At 37.0% G+C, this 16,562-nt stretch overlaps 1 protein-coding gene across 5 annotated transcripts in view; it reads right to left on the bottom strand.

The window, feature by feature from the left end:
• The window catches only part of LOC105395686 (potassium voltage-gated channel subfamily H member 8), a 58,127-nt gene extending 56,427 nt beyond the window's left edge, over positions 1-1,700 (bottom strand). For 2 of the 5 annotated variants that reach the window (XM_048623398.1, XM_048623400.1), the window contains exon 1: positions 1,054-1,700. The gene's annotated coding sequence lies outside the window, so the exon portion shown is untranslated. The remainder of the gene's footprint in view (positions 1-1,053) is intronic. The other 3 variants (XM_048623399.1, XM_048623402.1, XM_048623401.1) reach the window with 2 other exon arrangements.
• Positions 1,701-16,562: the final 14,862 nt, after the last annotated feature.

Raw genomic sequence — 16,562 nt, 5'->3', positions numbered from 1 at the left:
TTGTTTTTTTACTATTATCGTTAATCAACTTCTCTGACATAAATATTGTAATGATTATGCAATACTTGCATCATCGACGCCATTAAACCTTCATGAAATCTATTCAATCTTCTGAATTACCTGCTTTTATTGCATTGTATAATATAGAAATACTTTCTTAGCTTAAATTCTTTCAGATTTTACATCAATACCAGTAGAAGTACCTAACACAAAAGTTCAATACACCTACGAGTATCGCACAAGCGGTGAAATTGGTCGTCTAGCTTGATCGTAAATGAGTTTCTAGAAAGTTATTTATAAAATATTTTTCGATTGCTTCGAAAAGAAACATGATTTAACTTCAAACGTCAATAATATATTTCTTGGCATGGTGAAAATCGAATTAATATAAGTTACAAGAAAGTTCTAAATTGTTGTGTAGACTCGTCAAGTTGGGTACAAGTTACTTCTCCATTCTTTAAATTCCGAAATGGAAGAGCAAGAGCTAGTCAGCCCAATCAATAAACTCATCCCACTTTATTTAGGAAAAATATGCTAGTTTCAATAAACAAGGTTTCCGTCAGTGAATCCACACAGTTGAGCTAAATGGTTTATTTTATTTGCCCAGCGCTTAGTTTAACGAGGTGCCGCGTTGATTCGTCTATCTTGTTAATGTTTCACTTTACGCTGTAATTAAGTAAGTACCTGCTACATTTACGAGTCCCATTTCCACAAACCGAAATTGGAATCTGGATAGGTATTTCAAGCCACTGGGGTCTGTGGTTTGATGATGTAGATAGCTGGTACTATCTACCGCTGAACAAAAGACAGTCCAAATACTAACACACAACCCGTATTAAGTCCACTACAGAACATATGTACAGGATGCCCCATATCTCCTTCATGACCATGGCGGGCTAGTTGCAGATATCGCCTGCCATCTGTCAGTACTAAATGTATGAGTTCTTATGTAAAATATGTAGGGCAAACGATCATTAGTAGAAGTCGTAAATAAATATTTTAATAAAAAATTATTGTAGGAAAATATAGAAGCATAATGCCTTAAATACTTACAGAAATAGTGGTGTTGGTAGTAGGTGTCCCAGGGCTCGGTCTACCCGGGCGCGCCGCCAGCGCCGCCGGCCATGGACCTAGCTGACTGCAGCAGCACTGCAGCTCCTCACTTTAACAGCTTACACACAGACCAATGTTCACTTTATTAATGTTACACTATCACCTTGCACTTTTAAATTGACAAAATCCCATGAAGATATTTTCAATCCTGAAATCTTGCTGCAATAGAAGAAAATGTACCTGTTCACTACGCTAAGCTTAAATTCAGTAAATATTTCATATATCTGTGCAATGCCGTTATCTTTGCACGAGTAGGTTGGTATATCAATCCTGATAGTGAGTAGGTGTGTGTGATAAGTGGCAGAGGTAAAGTTTTAGGCGATATCCTAATGGGCCGCGCGGCGCAAGGTCATGCCCAGAATAATGACTCACAACTTTAGATCATCATCAGATAATGCTTGTTGTTGTTCGTAGATAAATGAAGGCACTCGGAGTCTGTCCTCAATCGGACTTTTATTGTTTTTCTTGCATCATTAAATTTTAAGGACCTCTTTGATGTCCTCTTCGTTTCTATTGAGTACTTACATTACAGCTAAGGATTAATTGCTTTCATATTGAACCTCAATCTGGGAAGCTTTTTATCGGATTTTAATGATTACGTAATTAAGATTTTTATAATTGTGATTGGCATCAAAAGTATATTTAGCATAAAATAATGATAAATTATTTTCCAATAAAGTTATAAAATGTATGGCTATATTTAAGATTTTTACATCAACCCACGAGAAAATCTGGATATGTTATAGGTAGGTATCAGCATTACGATGATTTATAACTTTTCCGGAAATGAGTTTCTTTATGTAGAGATCTGGACAATGTATGTATCAAGCTTAATGTACCCCGCTGCAGTTTTGGATAGGAACAGGGTTTCAGAACCTACTTAGGTAATTACTATAAGTACTATATTTTTTCATAATATATAAATGTACGAATACTTTAGTACTTGCCTACTTCTCTTCTAATAAAAAATAAGAAAGAATAATACAATCTCACTACTTTTGTGCACTTTAAGGGTGCTTTTCCACCAGAGATGTGCTATGCTACGATGCTATGGATGCGTTTGATATCCACCAATCATATTATTTGTGCACATAGCTTAGCACCGGTGGAAACGGATTCAACTAAGATATGTTTTTTGTATGGAATGATGCGTGCTATGGATGTGTGCTATGGATGCGTGCTATGGATATGTGCTATGGACCATCGCGAGTGGTGTAGCTATGTATGTGCAGAGCAGACCTACAGTATGCCCGCGTTTTTCACTGAAAGATCTTTCTCGCACAGCTACTTTGCGGCGGCGCATCTTCGTAGCGCATCTTCCTCGCACAGCTACCTAGCGTAGTATTGGTGGAAACGGTCACATATTTTCGTAGCGTAGATATCACATCTTCGCAGCATAGCTGCATAGCACATCTCTGGTGGAAAAGCACCCTAACTACCTACATACTATCTAATTACCGATTATGATCTTACGACTACGCAATAGTTAGTAGGTTTTATTTGAATGATAATGAGTAAATATATAATTAATGTGCCAAATTTGAATTGGAAAGGAGTGTTTGTTTAGTTCGGAGTCCATTACGCGGGAAATACCTTTTCAATTTTAATCAGCATCGGTTATGCTAATGCGGATTTGCATTTACTGACACAGGTGATCCACATTCAGCCTAGTTTCCAATAATAGCTATAAATAGGTAATTAGTGCTAATTGTGAAGAAACGAGAGTGACGTTTTAATGAGGTTTTTCTTTTAACGCCCCTTCACCATGAAATACCTTCTTACCTCGTAACTATTCTAGTATTATGTAAGTATATTATCATGTAGATATTTTTACTGCACCTGTATGTAAATATTGTTAATAGAAAGCAATGACCGGCTTTACTCGCTTTGAACGAACTTCCCGTGAAAAAGTAGTCTATATGTTATATTTCATAAAATAAAATACAGCACCTAAATGATATTTATGATACACATACCATCTATTTTCATGTAAACTAGTAGCTATATTTATAAAATTTCATAATTTGCGTTACTGTAAAATTTCAACGAAATTCTTTTAGTAGATTATTCCGCGAAAGAGTATGTATGTACTTTATTATGTAGGTAAATGTGGTATTAACTTATCGGTATTTTTAGTTTTTATTATGTAGGTCATATTTCATTATCTTAAGCTTAAATTCGTAATGCACGTTACTTATCAATGCACATTTAAACAGATAGTAATTATTAACTAGTAAGTGCTTATGTACTAAGGAATGACACCATTATGCTTTCATCGGTACTTAGGTATTCTTATTTCATAAAAGATTTGTGTTTTCTGTAGCTTTTTTCAGTAAGATTGAAAAATGAAAATATATCTAGTTATCAAACCATTCCACGATAAACACATTTCGGCTTAGTATGTATTTGACTAGGTATACAGATACAGTATATAATGCAGCTTTTATAGCGTAGGCACTTAATTAAAATTATATATAAGTAATAACTTTCCATTTTATTTCAGAAGTGTAGGTATTTAACTTGACTATGAATGTATTTAAAAGACTTACGTAAAGTTTGTGAGGTTGCACGAGGTAATCCCAAGATTGTGTGAGTACCTACTTAAGTCTTCACGGGTTTGACTTTGTCCCGGAAAAACAATCTGCGTATACGAGTATATACTTACATCGCAAGCTGCGAACAAAGTCACGGCCGGAAAGCTAGTATGCAATACCTTTAAATAGAAAATCCCAAAACTTGAAGCAATTAACTGAAGGTGTATCAAGCCGTAACCGTGTTAAAAGTTTTCATCAATCAGACTTTAATTAATTAAGTTTCTTGTTGAGTTGTCGATGCCGCAACAAGTTAATGTTGAAACCTGCGGAGTTATGTTATGACTATATTTTAAGGATAAGTATTCAAAGTATCAGGTGATCTACGATAACTCAGCATTAAAAGTAAATTTGTAATGCCTATATCAACTTTCATGCCTAAAGTTTCAAATGGTAATCCAGTAGGTACCGCATGAAAATGCTGAGTTCACTAGAACAGCTGATTGAAGATGATTCTGTAAGAAAATCATCGTAGGTTCTACAATATTTATTATAAAAGGTTCTATACCCGTCCTTTATGAGGTCATTGTAGTTACCTATGTATTTAGATATACATACTTAAATAATGGCATACATACGATCACGTATTCTGTATAAATATGTGTGTCGCTAATACAAGTAGCACGTATAAATCTGGTGTTGGTATTTAATTAAGGCACATAATCCAGTCGGACTTGCAGCGAGTCGCGCAGGTATGCAGCACCAGTCCGAGATAGATCTCTAGACTAGAGTCTGGACCTGTTTCTCATTTCAGTATATCTACCTAAGCATAAACTGAAGTCCTGGGTGATTCAGTATTCCTCCCTAGCTAGACGAAAGCAAAAGTGAGTGATTTCTTGCAAGAGCAGTGCTACTACACTACGACATATGGATTTATAGATAAATACATATACTTACTGAATACAAATATGTTTCTCTTTTGGTCCTCATCGAACGCCGTTTTTCAAATTGAATTGCATAGCTGAGTCAATCATACATAGCGCTGTATTTGGCAAAACCCCATGCTTTTGTAGAATTTTAATTTGTTTGTGAGACAACACAGTATATTTTTTCGAGTAGCAGTTAGGTACCTATAAGCCGTATAAGAAGCAGTTCTCCCTACAACTGTGTACAGAAAGCACACAATGGTCTATTAATCCTTCAATATACACTTATTGTACTTAAACTATTTCCATTTCCGAACTAAATCTGAAAACGCTAAGTGCAATGAAAATCTCCGTCGTATATAAACTAAAGTCGTAAAAGAGAAAGGGTAAGTGTGTAATACTGTGAAGGTAAATGTGAAGAGAGGTTGCCAAGAGGTTTGTTCGTCAAATGATATAAGAAATATGACCGCGGCTCCAAAGGCTTGACCCATATTAAGAGCATTTGGGACGAATTCGTATTACTTAGGTACAATGTATTCTCAGTTTTAGGAACATCTTTCCATTAGACGTACTTACCTAATTTTATTAGAATACTATACTTAAAATACATATATTATTATAATTATTTATAAATAATTAAACACTTATTCAATTAACGTTTTTCAGTGTTGTAGAGATAGTTACGAGTATCTACCAGTTAACCTCCGGAGGTTAACTAGTATTATCTCATGAATCTCATCCTGGAATATTAATCAATTAAAATTCCTAAATTCATGATGGTTATATTTGATGCGGTTTTTTGGTAACGTAACTTATAGTTTTTACTTTGTACTTAGCAAATATTGAAGTACTCAGGTTTTAAGTACCCACTTAATTTAGTTAAGTGAGTACAAGAAAACAATTTAAATAAACTTAATCTAGGCTTCGTTAACGCTTAATCTTATCTTAAAATACCAGCAAACCGAAAAAACGTAGTTAAATCCTCAATTCACTTTTCTGCCGTTCCACTACAAACAAAAATGTTTGGAGATTAATTGGAAATCACTGAAAAATTTAGCGGAACACTCGCGTCACGAGATAAAGGTTGATGCTGTTAACACAATTAAACACGTGCCCTCGTTCGGGTGCGCGCACAAAAGACGTGTTGAAATTGGCGCGCTTTTGCTGGAGAGTGCGCTGTGCGGAGCGGCGCGGGGCGGCGCGAGCCTCGGGAGTGCGAGCGAGACTGCGGCGCGGCGGCGGCGGGCGGCGCGGCGGGCGGCGCAACAGATACGCCACAGGTTGGGCGGCCCGGGCTGCCCGCGCCCCGCGCCCCCCCCCGCCCGCACCCCCGCGACCTCCTGCCTCACAATTTACATCCTCATTACGGTCTCCCGACGCGGCACGTAATGGCTACAGCCGTATGAGCCGTTTCCTTCTTCACGTCCCTAATCTGTAATGTTAGCGCTTATTGCAGCCTACTAAGCAGGTTAGCTGGCGGCCTCGCTTGATGCGCTTTTTTGTATGCAGCTCGCTGGAAAATGAAACGAGTATTTTTTATTATATTTTTATAGGTGACTTTTATAACTTTAGAAATTAAATAGTATTCAGCAACAAGCAAGTAAAACGTGATTTCCATGCATTTTCATAAGCACTCAAAAACTATAAATGAAGTGAAGGACAATGGAAAATGAAGATAAACTAAAAATATGAAGAAAGACTGACCCCTAGATATTGCTGACACATCTCATATCTGAAATATTCGGAGGCAGAATCTGGCGGACAAATAAACGGAGGTCGCATTTTAATTTCGCAAATGGACACCTGCAACATCAGCGCGTTTCTGTCGACGAGGAGCCCTCTACTTTTAGCTTTAATTATTTACACCTCAGTCAAACCTTCAACCGTTCTAGGTTTATATGGTAAGATACTCTGGTACATGTGCTAGGATAATACCTACTTACATTCTAAAAAAAAAAAACTAGAACAGTAGTAATTTAGTATTGTGAGTAAAAACCTGTTAAGTATACATAATTTCAAGTTACGTTGCGTAGATATACAACTGAATATAGTATATTATTTAGTTTGTAGGTATATTTATTAATAATTCTTAAACAATATTATTCGTAAATTTTTTAGTACACTTGACCCTATTTGAACATAAATATTCTTCCACCCAAAGGATGTCTTGGAAAAATCGCTTTTAGTGATAAGACCGCCTTTTTTGTACCTGTGTGTTTGTATATAAGCTTTATAAATTCTGTTCTTGTGTACAAAAATATTATATCTAATATATCTATCTAATATAAGAACTACTGTTAAATCTTCGATCGATACAACGGAACCCAGACTTTGCTAACTCGAACTTGGTAGGTTTTCTCAAATTTGCTGACGAATTTATCAAAGGGAAACATAACATTTCTGTACTTTTTCACTTACATCTCCCTATATTAATATTTTAAAGGTGGCCTATTATTAGGTATATTTTTTAATTATATTATGCTCTGCTAAAATTACTTGAGAAAAGTTTTCCGTCGTCCTTCCTTTTCCTTATTAATACATTATACTTAGAACCTTTTTGAAGCGCCAATGTATAATAAATTTCCCAAGAACCTAGTTAAGGTCTTTACAGGAAAAGTGAAATGCTCAACTCTATCAATTCTGAAACACTTCATGAAACATGACTGTATTCGAAATTTTCAGGCTAAGTGTGTTCATAGTTTGTGTCCATTCTATCCTTTCTAAGCAAAACTATCGACTGGCATTTGCCACAGACCAGCGGAGAGGCGCCTTTCAATTTTGAATGGGGATCAAAGTGGCTTGTATGCCGACGCAAATGACCTGCCAGCGGCTTCGCATGTTGACATAGCTTTGTTCGAGTGTTGGCCCCACATTCTGCATTGCTGAGCTGAAATATGGATTCTCGCACTAACAACCTAGATAACAAAGGTTTAAATGAAAACCCACCCTTGTAATCCCGTGCGGGGCAGGCATACGAGTCCCAAGCTAATGTAATAGGATGTAGGTCTTTTAGGTAGGTACAGTTTTTCTAATGTTTAATAAGTTCTGTGTTATTTTGTGTTTAACAACAATAAAAATATACCTAATATCATCAGCAGTGGACTGATTATGACATAGTACACACTAGATACGAGCAAATAGATGCGCTGTTCCTATGAGCAGATACGATCTTTCCTGAAAGAATTTTCCTTCTGCTGTACCTATATATATATATATATATATATATATACTGTGGCATATACACCTCTACATTGTACCAAAATCTCGTTCGTGCATAAAGAAGCGTGGGCCGCACTTCCTTACAATCTTCCTTACAACAAATTATACTCGCAAATATACTATATCAAGGGCTGACGTCATTAGTATTTACTCCAGAGGTCAGTCACTTTCTGAGTAAATAAAGTGTAAGTACGGAAAGTGTATCCAAACGTCCTAAAACGACACGTTGTTTAGATTGAGGAGTTTTCTTTTCTGTTAGAATTTCTTTTTTGACGTTCTGCAATACCTTCTATATTTGTAGTAAGTTGTATGTACCTAATCAATGTTGTCTCACTCATGCACCCCAAGTCTGGATGGATTGGTTTACATTAACTCTACTAGTTACTTATTAATTAGGTTGGTTTTGTTTGATTAACATAATTAAAGTTACACTTCAGCAACACATTGGTTTGATAACTAAATACAAACTTTCACCCTCAGGTAGTTATAGGTACAGTGATTGATATGAAGACTTCGTGATAGTTAGGCTTTATTTAAACCTTAACAATTAGACACACTATGAGAGATATCGAGCGGTGTCCAATGATAGTTATAAGAGGATAATTTACGGGGGCTGACTTGTAGAATGCCTTACATGCAATACACAGTATACACACACAGCCCGTAATAATTAATAATACTGTGCATGACTTAGGCCTCCTCCAAAACTGCAGGGTTATTGCTATAATCTCAACGCTTTTTAGGTGGGTTTTAGATATACCTAATCACACCACACTGATAAATATTTAACAGCCAAGACCCGAGAACAATTTCTTTAAACAAGTATCTGGAATCGAACTCGGGTCCTTCGGCAAGTTCGGTATAGAGGGTCTGAAACCACTACTCCGTCCAGTCGACGGCAACACATGGAAACTCATTGCAGTCGTAAATTCGTAAATAGCCCAGTCCAGTGGAGGTACCTATAGGCCCAGAAGTGTCGGCCCACTACGGTCGACACAAACATCGATCGAACATTAAAACGATAAACCAATTAAGTATGATTTTTTGCAGCACGGGTAGCTTATTAGAGGTAAGTTTTGAATTTGCGAGTTTACTAATTATTTCATTTATTAATTCCATAAGTATAAGTATTACGTTTTAAAGTCGCCCAGCGTGCTATGGAGAGAGCTATGCTTGGGGTTTCTCTGATGGATCGTATCAGAAATGAGGTTATTCGTCAGAGGACTAAGGTTACCGACATAGCTGTCAAAATATGCAAGCTGAAGTGGCAGTGGGCTGGTCATATCTGCCGAAGAACCGATAACCGTTGGGGTAGACGAGTTCTCGAGTGGAGACCACGAACAGGCAAACGCAGCGTGGGACGCCCTCCTGCCCGCTGGACTGACGACCTTAGGCGGGTGGCGGGTAGTGGTTGGATGAGGAAGACCGAGGGCCGAGTGTTGTGGCGCTCCTTGGGAGAGGCCTATGTCCAGCAGTGGATGATTATTGGCTGATGATGAAGTATTACGTGTGTATTCCGTCAAAACTTACTCTACAAAAGCTCTACAATTTCTACCAGAGTACAAATAACAACATCTGTCCTGCCTTGGAGGAGGCCCAGACGGTCTGCTTGTGCCTCTTGCAAAGCCTACGCTGTTAGGTTACGTGTTAGGGTACAGGAATACCGCCAAAATTGTATTTGTAACATGTAAAGTTTATGAGATGATTGAACCTAGATGTAGAGAAAATAAATTTTGTTGCTTGCCACGGCTGTCGAAGAGTCTCGTCTGTATTAGCACAGGAACTAGATCAGCGTGCTTGCCATTCGTGGCCATTCGCTATGCGTGCGGATCCGTTGAATTGCGCCCCGTGGGAACCAAACTTAAGTGCCAATTTCTCAATTGTCGGTTATCTAACCGACAGGGATTGATTAATAAATTAAACGTCATCTCCATATAAAATTCATGACAGATGTGTCAAAAGTTAACCACTACCCCCTCTAACTGAGAATGGAGAAATTGGCACTAAAGCTGTAAAGCTATACATTCACAATAGGCGTCAGCACATCGTGGCGCGTCTGTCACACATGCTTGCGCTTCTCGTTTGTGAAGCCGACAACCTGACGCGGATTAAAATTAAACAGTCTTCATAACAGATGCTGGTTGTAATCTATGTAGAGGCACTTATGTAGCGTGTCGTATACATGGGATTAGTAGCTTAGATTGCGGGTCATGTCACGTAGAATGAATATATCGATGAGGTTTAATAATACCAAAATTATAAATACTGGTGCAAGTAACCAGTTTTTATGCTTACCGCAATGTATTATGTATTCTACTTTTAACTTAAATAATCAACAGTCTTAACTAAAAAAGAATCAGACCGCAAATAAAAAAATACTGCTGCGTGCGAAATTACTAAGAACACGAGAAATATATACATATTACTTATGTGTTGTGTACGTTTCCCCAAAAAGTTAATTGTTGACCAAAGCCACGTAAAGCCGGGCCGGCGGTGAGTGTTTGCACAGCTCGAGTGAATAAATGCCTTCCACAAGATTGCGGGCGTATCGATTTCCATTAGGAAAATATAGTAATCGACTCAATGTCGACGCGATAAGAGCATTAAAGCACGAATCGCAGCCCACGCCGCAAAGTGGGAAAAAACACGATCGAGTTAATGCTGACCACAAAATGTCACCCCACTGGCTTTTGATTGTAAATTGTGTGGTTGTGGTAACTTACTTACTATACTTTATTTAAGGAAGAAGTGCTAGAATAATAATAATTATCTGGGGACATATCACACACGGCCATCCAACCCCAAAATAGGCAGAGCCTGAAATATGGGTATCGGGCGGAAAATAGACAAAGATACTTAGTCAGATGGATAAATTTTATATACGTATTAAAACAAAAGACCCCAGTACAAATATCTGTCTTTACACAAATATCTGCTCGGCCGGGAATCGAACACCTTGAGACCTTCGGTATAGCAGTCACGGTCATTAACCGCTACACCATTCGGTCGTCAAATGTGCGTCTACGCTGCTGTAAGACTTGAATGACAATAAATGATAGAGAGATAAGCTGTCTCCTTCCAAGAAAACGTATTAGTTGTTGTAATGCTGAAAATGTTATGTAAGTATTTGTATCTTAATATACTTACCTGCTTATAAAGTTATAAAGCGTATAAGTAATAAGTAAGTATAAATAACTATCCAAAATCCAAATTATTGTTCTCTTACTTCGGTTGAGATTGTCGTAACGTTTACTCAAGCATATCTTACTAATATGAATAAAGCAAATGAAATGATTCAGCAAGTCAATATTGATACGGCCAAAATAAATAAACGTTAGAGCGAGCAGGAGGGCATCCGCTGAATTCCTATTTAATCAATATCTGACTATATGCTTATTGTCGTGTAAACAGACAATAATGTAATCAAATTATAAGGAGTATTACGGCTGTTCCGGCTCCAAAATAACATATTTATAATATCATGCATAATATCGTTCATGGCTGTAAAATTATGTATTTTATTGTATGTAATATAAATAAGTTTAAGTATTTTCTACAATCTTAGCATCTATAATTCAACTATGTAAAAATAAAACTTTAGGCTTCTTAAGTGAAAAACAACTGCAAGTATTTTTAGTACCGTAAGTAGTGGAAAGTTGACTCTCACCGGTCATAAGTCTGCCTTCCTTTTTACCTTATTCTTATTTCTACGCGTGTAGATACAGTTTAGCATTCACTGGGGGATATTAGTGCGGGGAGGGTCCATAAAAGGATACTTTAATGGTAACGTATGGAAAGGAAAAGGTATAAGTGACTGAAATGTCTGTCTTTATTACAGGAAAGCAATTATTTTGTACCTGCGGTTCCTGTGGGGTATTTCATTAATGTTATAAATAATTAATAACTTACACTCTTTAATGCAAATCACGTCATTTAAAACGTAATGTACTTTAAAAAAATATGTACATACGTTACTAACTTACTTATAAAAATGTTACGTAAAACGTGTAAAACAAACTTATTAAGTAAGTAAATGAATGTTTTCACAAAAGGAATTGAGTTTAAAGGGTCTTCAGAAACTCGGCTTAGAAAAGAAACGGCAAATACATATTGTCCCAGACCTCTTGTCGTTCAAGGAAAAAAATAATACAGGACCTTGTAATTTTTTTCAGAGATTTTGCTGTTTTATATGCCTATAACGAAAATAAACTCTACGTTATGTCGCTTTTCGATATCTAAAACATAATCATGATTTATACTCTTCACCTTGACTCTGACAGTAATCGGTGGATTAATTCCATTGCCTTTTGTGTTGTTTTCTAAAGAAAGTCTAGATTGATGACTCTTCGTATATACTTACATGCTTACAGCGTACAGTGTGCATAGAGTACAGTTGCCTATATGGCTGAATTTCAGTAGCAAACTGACTCTTACGACGCATGAATTAAGAACTGTGCCAAGTCTTAGTTGATATAGGTAGCTAATCTTGTTTGGATGACGCATGCGACGCGATTCTAGTATGTTCCGTACATGCTCCTACATTAAAACATGACTTTTTCATATATTTTATGTACTCACATTGAAGTTGTTAGGATTCAACGATGACCAAACGATGAATTTGTTACACAATCACCTATCAGTATGTAATACAGATTTAGCCCCATTATGAATGATGGGATGATGGGACAGAGGCCCCTAACTTAAACTAAAACATCTAGGTAATATGTGATGTTTTGTTCACGTTAGTATGTAGTAGAGTCGAGATAATAACTGAAAACACTCACGAGCAATGCAAAAGTTCCACTGACATTGACACATCTAAGAACATCAATGGCAGGTGGAACTTTTTCAGTGCAAAGCGAGTGTAATAATTTAGCTTCAAGTGGTTGGGTTGGACAATCAATTTGGAAGTTGGCTCGGATTTCACTTGTCCCCGCTACGCTCGGTTTTGCTACGCCCGATGCTACGCGAGACTCGTAGCGAGGGTCGTAGCGCTAAGCCAAACGCGTAGTAGTGTTTCGACATTACTTAATTAATTAACTTTTATACCTAGTTTTTATATTCGGTTTTTATTATTGTTAAAACGATTTTCTATTTTTAGTAGTAATTTTTATACATGGGTATAATGAAATGGGCCAGTTACCTACTTATAGGTTTTTTATGAACCGGCCATTATAGTACAGTAGAAACAGTTCCGCTTACAAAATGCAGACACCAAATAACCGCGTTTTTTTTAAATATTTCGTGGAAAATTTTAAAAAAATATTTACGTTTTTAGTTGATAATATTCTGATGCACCGTTCCATGTGCTTAAATATTGCAGAAGGCGTCATTAAATTAGTGTTTTTCTGTTGTTCAGCAGTAATATTTTCTGTTCCGTTGCAAGCTTCCTAAACTAACATTAAGTGCTAAAATATAAATCACTAATCAGTTTAGTAAATATCTTATTGTGCTAAAAGTGTGTGAAGACCGAATACTGCCTATAAAAACTGTTTTCTCGGCACATAACCTAAAAATCACCCGGTGTGCGTCATTGCTTTTCACATCAATAGTTTGTGGAATTTGTTGCAGTAATAATTCCTCTGGCTCTAATCACAATGAGCAATAATAATTGCGCTTCATGCAACCTGCTTATTGAATATAAAAGCGACGCCGTGAAATGTACCATGTGCAAGGTGTGCTTCCACTTGTCCTGCCTCAACATCACGAAAGCACGCTACCATGATAACTTAAGGGAATATCAAACATCCTGGAGATGCCATATGTGTGTGAACGTAACTGCTCGTAAGGGAAGAAATGACGAGGCTTCATCAGTCGACGTGTGCAACATTCCCACTGTGAGTACTGTGACTGAAAACACTAATATGTCCCTCGATGACAACGGGCAAAACCAAGCAGATGACCCATGCGACTATTCAAATGTCACTACACCCCCGCCAGTGACAGGATCACGCAAGGCCGCCCCAGACCTGCAGCATGTAGACCTCAGCTACGATCAGTTCGCTCGACTGCTAGATTCTAAGCTGGATATCAAGTTTGATGTCAAATTTAAGGAGCTGAATGCTATAATAAGTGAGTTAAAAGTGGATTTTACGAAAACTACAGACTTTCTGTCTGCACAAAAAGATGATATGAAGCGGGACCTTGGGAATACTAATACTAGAGTGGAGATTCTGGAGCGTGAGAATGCTCTACTGCGCACTGAGATAGCCACCACAAAAAAGCTGATCTCAGAGGCCAACACAAGCGGGTTGTACGGACTGATCGTACCTGCACCTAGCTCTCTCGAGTGGAACCTTTGTGCATATCCCCAAGGTCTAAACTGCCTTCCTAAGCTTGGAATATTTCCCACCACGCTGGTCCACTGCGGGTTGGTGGGTTCACATATCTAGATGTGCTGAATCTAGATATGCAGGTTTCCTCACGATGTTTTCCTTCACCGTAAGAGCGATGGTATACATTGTTACTTAAATTCAAAGAATTCATTGGTACGTGTCAGCGCCGGGATTCGAAACCGCATCTCTGGCGTGAGAAGCGGGCGCTTAACCAACTGAGCTACCACCGCTCGCAAGGTACGTACTATACCTAATAATGATGGAACTAAATTACCTCCTTATTTTCACATACGCAAATGCTATGCAACGAAAGCAAAATTCAATATATGCTTTCAGAATCACTAATTTTTACTTTTCAAAGTAAGACGTGTTGATGATTATTTCTCGTAAGAACCTTATTTTGAAGATAAAGGACAGAGAATAAAATAGTTACAATGGAACATAAAAGAGTAGAGAATAATTGAGGGCGTTGCAATCTAAGAAAGTGGCCACACTATTATAGTATAGAAAACGGACAAAAGTATCACGATACTTTAGCAGAAAAAATCAAAACGAGAAATGTTTCAAATATTTACTAATTATAAAATGCGACTTTTTGGGGAGGTTTATGTTAAGAGAAGAAATTAGTAGGGGAGAGGGGGGCAGTCTTGAATGAATTTCATTAAATCAAATCAACTGTAACTTTTATTTCATTGTGTATTTCATAATGTTTTTTTGCACTGAAACATGTGTTGGTTATCCCATTATGTAATTACTATAGGAGAAAAGTGATAGTATCACACATCGATATTTTATTACAGTTTTTTCTTGCTCAGGAAAAAGTTCAAATGTGCCCCGGCAATTCTTCTAAAACTGTGTTTACCGATTTTCCTGCAACAAATTATTTAATTGGTCAGAAAAGCAGTGACTTGCAAATTATTATGTCTGGAGAATGGGTACACTACATAATTCCGAATTACTTTTTTACGAATATGAAAATAACGATTTTTAAAATTTCGAATTTCATAGTTCCGAATAATTCACAATCCCGAATTTTAAGTTTCCGAATAACGAAAATCACGAATAGTTTATAAACGAAATTTCAAACAACACCTTTATTAAAATGACGAAAGTCAATTTTCCGAATATTATTATTTCGATGTTTCAAAAGTACGATTTTTTATTATATCGAATTGTTAAAATTACGAATCCCGAAGTTTTAATATTCCGAAAATACGAATTCCCGAATGTTTCTTAGATAACAAAAAATGGTTATATGAATAATGCAGCATAATGCGTATAAAAACAATATTTTTTAAGCTATATTATGTGAAACGCTCCGCTCCGCTCCGCTTTGTTATTCGATATCTATGTGCACCTAACACGCTCCTCCTCGCTTTGCTCGTCGTCGCACCTATCTTTAGGTTTAGGTCCTAAGGTTTTTAAGTTTAAACACCATAAAAATCCTAGCAATTGTTTTGCTCTAAATTTGAAACGCTCCGCTCCGCTTCGCTGCGCTCCGCTTTGTTTTTCGATATCTATGTGCACCTAACACGCTCCTCCTCGCTTTGCTCGTCGTCGCACCTATCTTTAGGTTTAGGTCCTAAGGTTTTTAAGTTTAAACACCATAAAAATCCTAGCAATTGTTTTGCTCTAAATTTGAAACGCTCCGCTCCGCTTCGCTGCGCTCCGCTTTGTTTTTCGATATCTATGTGCACCTAACACGCTCCTCCTCGCTTTGCTCGTCGTCGCACCTATCTTTTGGTTTTGGTTCTAAAGTTTTAAAGACGTTTATGTTTTTTTGTCAAAATCACGAATTATCATATTTCCGATCGGGATTTGACTTTTTCGAGATTATAATAAATCGGTATTTTATTTTTCGTATATTAAAGTAATCGTATATTTTAACAATCGTAATAACAATATTCGTGATTATAATATTCGAAATTATAATTTTCGTGATTAATACAATTCGGTATTTAAAAAAATCGGTATTGCAATATTTCGTAAATTACATATTCGGGGTTATCAAATTCGGAAAAATGTTTTTCGGAATATTGGGGTGTTCCCCTGGAGAATTTATACCGACTCTTACACTGAGTTGCAGAAAGGATCTTTAAGTTAATGTCGGCATTAAATGTATTGTTGCCTTGCTTTGACAGTATACGGACAGAAAGAGACAGACATAGATTTAATGTCCACATTAGCTTAAAGTCCCTTGCTGCAACTCGGCATTACATATTCTTACACATATTTTTACAATAGGTACTCTACACGGAGAGACCGACACACATAGACACCTACAGCTGTAAAACTTATCGATACCCTTTTTGAGTCGGGGGTTAGTAAAAAAGTATCTAGACCTGATGTTTTGACAACATTAGCATCCAGACCCTGATGTCATGTAACGTTTGACACTAGTATTTTCTAACCTCTATAAGAATAACAAATACACATTG

Source organism: Plutella xylostella, chromosome 10 (assembly GCF_932276165.1).
Source record: "Plutella xylostella chromosome 10, ilPluXylo3.1, whole genome shotgun sequence".
Lineage (NCBI taxonomy): Eukaryota > Metazoa > Arthropoda > Insecta > Lepidoptera > Plutellidae > Plutella > Plutella xylostella.
The sequence above is the reverse complement of the archived record's forward strand: the minus strand, read 5'-3'. Positions and strand labels throughout refer to the sequence as shown.